Genomic DNA, 7,294 nt, shown 5'->3' with positions numbered 1-7,294 from the left:
TAGAGATCTTTCCTACCTGGGTGACACCCTCGAAGAAATTCACTTATTGAAAGGTTCGTTCCAACGTTTAGCGTTCAGCTGGACGCCACGTGAAGAAAATTCCACTGCTGATTCTTTAGCTTCTTTTGCTCTTAGTTCTTTGTGTTGCTTGTCTTCTTTTGATGTTCTTCCTGCTGTTGTGAACTCTCATTCTTGATTTAATGAAGTCCCCTTCTTTGTCTCAAAAAAAAAAAAAAAAAATCTATCACTCCTATTTGTGGGCAATATCTCATGTGAAACAGTAGTACTAGTGCCCCCATACCCTTTTTCTTCTTGCTTTTTCCTTGTTCTTTTCTAATAATTGCTATATATATATATATATATATATATGTCATTTGCAGGGTTTTAATCCTATATAATATATATATATATATATATATATATATATATATATAGGGTGGAGTTCTATGGAGACCACTTCTTATATAGAGAATGAAGACCAAATCTTGTGCGTCGATCTTGCTTAATCTAACGGTGATCATTCGTCCATTAATTATTGTAATTTTTCCATATTTATTTATTTCCCTATTACAACTAATCAAATCTTTTATTTATGCTCAAATCTCTTCCTCACTGTTCCGTCCCTCTCTCCAAACTCACGTTCGTAGAAAATACTGATGAACATACTAATGTTCGTTGATATGTTCGTAGAAAAACAAACGAACATACTAAATTTTCTACAAACATAGCAACGAACATTAGTACGTTCATTAGTATTTTCTATGTGAACATTAGTATGTTCGTTTGTTTTTCTACGAACATATCAACGAACATTAGTATTTTCTACGAACGTGTGGGAGAGAGAGAGAACGTGAGTTTGGAGAGAGGGACGGAACAGTGAGGGAGAGATTTGAGCATAAATAAAAGATTTGATTAGTTGTAATTACGGAAATAAATAAATATGGAAAAATTACAATAATTAATGGACGAATGATCACCGTTAGATTAAGCAAGATCGACGCACAAGATTTGATCTTCATTCTCTATATAAGAAGTGGTCTCCATAGAACTCCACCCTATATATATATATATATATATATATATATATATATATATATATCATACTTTATGAATTGAAATTTTATTAAGAAGAAAAGAAAGAAAACATATAACAACCAGTTGATAGTACAAAAAAGATAATTAAGGGTCGAGCCTCATCAAAATCTTTTTTGTGAAAATCAAGTGAAAAAAACACTGATAAAAGGAAAAGAGTACCCGTCTATTACAATAAAAGCAAGAACAACAAAAAATTCAAGACAAAAGACGGAAAGATGTACGAAAAGTTGATAAGAACAGTTTGCTCCAAAAGAGACAACAACTAAAAGAGCCAGACTGAGCCAAAACCGAAACCAAAACTTAGCGCACTAGGAAACTGGGAAAATTCCTGCATAACCACTCCTAACCCCAACTTCCAAAGCTGAAAGCCAACATCAAAATGATTAATGCAATCAATCCATGCAAAAGTCGTACAAGAAATCGGCTACCCCATTCGAACCCGCATATGGTAAACCTGGTTGCTGGCCCGAAAGAAGCTGAAGAAGAGAAGTTGTTCTACATCAAAGCGACAAGCCACACCATGGGAAATGGTAAGAAGTTAATGGTGAGCAGCTAAAACCAGAGCTCAACACGGAGAATTCCAGCAACGACAATTGCGAAAGACTCCCCCTTCCCCACAGAGATGACACCAGGTGACCTATCGTCGAACCATCAGTGTTGGCTTTAATCTAAACATCAATAGGCGGCCACCAAATGATGCTTAAGAATTTCGATGGAGGAGCAGTGCAGGATTGAATACCAATTTTATGGTTAATGATATAATCACGCCAAGAATTTGACATGTGACCAAGGTTCGCACCTATAGCATCTACTTCCTTAAAAGCCACACACCCAAAATGAAGAGGTAGTTGCACATTGAACCGAACTCCTTCGAAATGACAAAGATTACACATATACCATATCGCCCAAATGAAAGTAATAATTATAATGTTCAAGCAATTGCACAGCTGAGGGCTGAAACTCACATTCCATGCAAAGACTAAAAAGATATTAATGTTAGGAGCAGGGCCGTACCTATATCTCACGGGGCCCTAAGCGAGAATTTTAAAATAGATTTTTATAGTGTAACTTTTTCATTCACGGTATCAATTAATATGGGACTAGTGTTTGATATTTAGCAAAACATAAAAACTACTCCCTCTGTCCCACCATAAATGAGACTCTTTGTATTTTGGGTGTCCCACCATAAGTGAGACTATTTTCTTTTTGGGTAAAAATTTTACCTTTTAAACACCTTTTTCACTTTTTTTTCACCTACACACAAAATACATCTTTCTTAATTCTCGTGCCAAAAAAAAAGTTTCACTTATAGTGAGACAGAGGGAGTACTAACTTTTAAAATTTGTAAAAGAAACAATATGAATTCACCCATAATAGACAAATATTTCTTACTTTAAAGCAAATACAATATGTTTTGCAATTTTAAAGGCAAAGATTTCTTACTTTTATCCAATTCAGTAACCATTTTTTAGTTTAATCTATGTGACCATGAAATCCATACTCTTTAAATTCATCAAACAATGAGATGAATTTTTGTAAAATATAATACTCTTACAATACATATAGTTATATATATATATATACACTTAAAAATGGGCCCCTAAAAATTTGGGGCCCTAGGCAAAGGCTTGTTTTGCTTATGCCTAGGTACGGCCCTGGTTAGGAGTTAGGACAATCAATACCATGAGGGAGATCAAACCAATTCAGGAACATTTTAAACTAACGTGACACTAGGACAATGCTAAAAAATGTTATTCATTGACTCTGCAACGTTGAACTAAATAGAGCAAAAATTCAGCATTATAAGACCATGGTTGATAAGACAGTCAATCATGGGGAGACGATCATGCAAAATACGCCAACACACCAAAGAGCGACGAGTAGGAATAAAGGCCTCCCATAGTCAAGTGCCCCAAGAAAATTTTGGGAATCGATGGCAGTTAGACAATAAATCAAGCGCTGTCGTTACCTGTCCGTGAATGGAGGGTTTTCAAAACCTAACATCAAAACGAGAACTAAGAGAGAAGAGCAAAATATTATAAACAATATCAGGATGAGAGTTCACAAAGTCTTCAGAGAAATGCCATGCTCCATCAAAGAAATAATCTGCAACGGAATTATCAAGCAGAGCATGCATGGAAGAGGGAATACACAATTTATCAATTAGTTTATAACTAAGCCGATCGTCCTTCCAAAAAAAAATCCTGCTCTCATTGCCTAAGAAACAATAGGTATTGTCAACCATGTCATTGATCTCCCATTTCAGACTTAGCCAAACTGAAGAAATCTCCAAAGTGCTTTTAGCTTTACTAAATGCATTTAAATAGTTGCACTTCGTAAGATCATAGCCAAAATCCTTCTAGATAATAACTTTTCAGGTCATTTTCATGAGTAAGCTTTTGTTCATGACATGGAAAGAGCGCATGCCAAGACCTCATTCTTCTTTGATAGTTCCAATGACATGGATCATAGATTTCATTAGCACACTCTACCAGCCTAGTGATGCGACGACGCATGCGCTTGGAAACATCAAAGAAGAATGAGGTCTTGGCATGCGCTCTTTCCATGCACCACTAACATTTGCAGTCCAAGCACCTATAATGAACCCAATCCACCTAGTGATGCGACGACGCATGATATTGGGAACATCATCCGCAAAATAGATATGAGACTTCTCATTACTACAAATTTGACTAGAGATGGAGGCATAGAAATCCAAAATCCGACCAATAGCCAAAACATTGCCCACTGGCGCCTTAGACTGCAAATGTCAGTGACCAATTTGCTTGTGGTCGACCAGACATGTCATTAGGTAGAATTAAAAAAAAAAGAAGGAAAAATCTGATACCAGCCTCAAGCTTCGACCGACCACGGTCTCTGTGGAACCAATATGAGACCTATGGTCTCCTTACCTTTTTTATAAAAGGGATAATTGCGTGAAAATACACAAACTTTGCCAAAAAATCATATTTGACGCGAAGTTAGGATTTTACATTTTAATACACCAACTTTCGTTGTTGTCCAAATTTGACACGATTTTCTTTTAATCTTTGATCCGCGCCTAAAATGCTTTATATACGTAAACATCATAAGGAAATATCTTGTTTTGGTTTAAATGTCCAAAATTATAACATAAGTGGGTCTTTGTATAATTATTTACAAAAATGGGTTGTTTTTTGAATTTTTAAGAATTAAGTCGTGTCAAATTTGGACAACAACGAAAGTTGATGTATTAAAATGTAAAATCCTAACTTCGCGTCAAATATGGATTTTTGGCAAAGTTTGTGTATTTAGGTGCAATTTCCCTTTATAAAATTTTGAAGATGTGTCATTATTTCATTGGTTGGATATTTTTAATTTAGATATTAAGACAAAATTTTAATATTTATTATATATTTTATATTATGTATATATTTATACTCCATCCGTCCACTAATTCAAGGCCTACATGAAAAAACACGGGTTTTAAGAAAAAGTGTATTTTTATTAGTTGAGTGGAGAAAGGGACCCACAAAATGTATTAGTTATTGATTGAGTGGAGAAAGGGACCCACAAAGTGTATTAGTATTTATTAGTTGAGTGGAGAAAAAATGTATTGATTATTGGGACCCACCAATTAAAATATGAATAAAAACTTACTAAAAATAGATAGGCCTTGAGTTGATGGACGGACCAAAAAGGAAAATAGGCCTTGAATTAGTGGACGGAGGGAGTATATATCAAAATTCATAATTTTAATTTCTCTATAAATAGAGACCTCATTTGTTATATTTGTACACACACTAAAATTTCATTTTTATTCTTTACATATTTATCTATTATCATTTCTGAAATTTTCAACTTTCTCCATTTTGCAATGGATCCCAAAAAAAAAAAAAATCAGATTTTTTTTGCAAATGTGTTTGAAACACAATTTGCTTGTTTGTAATTTCGTATTGTTATGTTATTAGTTTAGTTTGTGATTTCTTGGTACTGATATTTTCTATTTATTGCTAATTTTTATTTTTTGACAATTTTAGCATTTTTCATTAAAAAAATATAATTTATTTTTTATTTTTATTATATATAATTGTTATACTTAAAACAATATAATAATTCTCTTAAAAGTTGTGGTTGGATGGTTGGAGTGATCATTGATAAATCTCTCAAAATGTGTGTGGTTGAGTTGAAATGAATATTGGTGATATGAAAGAGAGAGAAATTAATTAAATATTGAAGAGGTTGGATGGTTGGAGTGGTTGCTGATAATAATAATAATAATAATAATAATAATAATAATAATAATAATAATAATAATAATAATAATAATAATAATAATAATAATAATAATAATAATAAGAAGAAGAAGAAGAAGAAGAAGAAGAAGAAGAAGAAGAAGAAGAAATCACCTATTCAAACACATTAAATCTCACACACACAGAAGTTAGAATGTCCAAAGGCACAGTAGTAATAAGTGTACTTGTAACCGTAAAGAACAAAACACCAAGATTGCTACCCAATTCGGTGATAAAACACCTACGTCTGGGGCCACACCCAGGGTAAATTATCCACTAATGAAGATTTAAAATATACAGAGGACTTGCATGAAAAGACACGATATTTTCTAGCCTCTATATATTCCCAAAACTCCACCAACAGTGAATAATTGAGAGCAAGACAACGACCTACTCTCTAAGCGTGAATGCTACACATTGACCACCTAAACCCAGCAATATAAGCTTACACCAACAGGCTGGTGTAAGAAAGCAAAGAAATAAACTAATCAATCAACGCTTTCAACATGAAATAAGCGAACTTACTTGACCACACACGCACACAATGTGTGCTCTGGATTAATGCACAAAAATATATTGCAAAATGTCGGGAGAGTGATAAAAACGCAGCAGTCTCTGTTCTTCTTCTTCAATGTCATTATGTAGGAAAACCCTAGAAAAGTTTGAGCTTGAATAGGTATCATAGATTAAGTTGGAGTTTATCTGTAATAACTGCTTCACATGATCTGTAGAATCATGGGCATGTATATCCATAAATCACGCAAAAGATAACTCCAAGAAATCTGCAAAAATTCACAAGTTGAAGGCTCTTAAACATCTCTGGTGCCACTTAGATCAAACACTGAAGGAGACAATACTAATTTAATGAAGAATATTCACAACTACACGCCATTGTCTACATAATAATGACAAATCAAAGTAGAGTATAGAAAAAATACACTAACAAGAGTTACAAAGGAAATCCTAGGTAGGGGATTATGAATTATATAAATTGTCTTAAAATGTCAAGTTATTATGTACGTGAATGTTAGATGTTTGGTAATTTTATTTCATGAGAACCGATACACCGCAAGCCATTTTGAGCACTGTTGATAAGGAGTTCACCTTAGCATTTATTTTTTCATTCTATTTTTTCTATTATTACTTACTCCCTCCGTCCCAATATTCAAGTCCCGTATTCCTTTTTGAGCCGTCCCATGTAACAAGTCCCCTTTCCTTTTTTGGCAATAATTAGGACTCAATTAAGCATTTAATTAAGTCTTTATACCCACTTGCTTTTCTCTCTCTCTCTCTCCTCTCTCTCTCTCGTCTCAACCCCACTGCCTCTCTCTATTTTCTCTCTCAATCTCCTCCACCGCCATCCTCTTCCACCGCCATCCTCTTCCACCGCTTCCCACCTCTCCACCTTCACCGCCTCTACCACCACTGCGCCGGACTCCAACACCTCCTGCTCCGCCTCGCATCTCCGCCGCCAACGCAACTCGCGCCGCCTCCAACACCTCCTGCTCCGCCTCGCGTCTCCGCCGCCAACGCAACTCGCGCCGCCTCCAACACCTCCTGCTCCGCATCGGGTCTCCGCCGCCTCGCGCTTCCGTCTTCACCGACTCCAACGCCACCGCCGCTTCGCGCCTCCTCCTACGCCGCCTTCCACCGCGGGCAGATCTGCTCAAATAATTAAGGGATTTGCAGGTATTTAGGGAAAATTGTCTGGTTTTGGTTGTTGGGGTGGGGTTGCATATTTACAGAGGGTGGTGCGGTTGTCGCCGGAGACAGGGAGAGAATAGGGAAGGAAGAGGGCGCTGGTGGTGGCGGCGGACAGATCTCTGGCCATGGTGGTTCTCTGCCCAGCGCCGGACTCAATTTTGCTAGATCTGGGAGAGAGACCGCCGGAGATCGCCGGAGAGAGACCACCGGAGAGAGAAGGT

This window comes from Salvia miltiorrhiza, chromosome 1 (genome assembly GCF_028751815.1).
Source record: "Salvia miltiorrhiza cultivar Shanhuang (shh) chromosome 1, IMPLAD_Smil_shh, whole genome shotgun sequence".
Lineage (NCBI taxonomy): Eukaryota > Viridiplantae > Streptophyta > Magnoliopsida > Lamiales > Lamiaceae > Salvia > Salvia miltiorrhiza.
The sequence above is the reverse complement of the archived record's forward strand: the minus strand, read 5'-3'. Positions refer to the sequence as shown.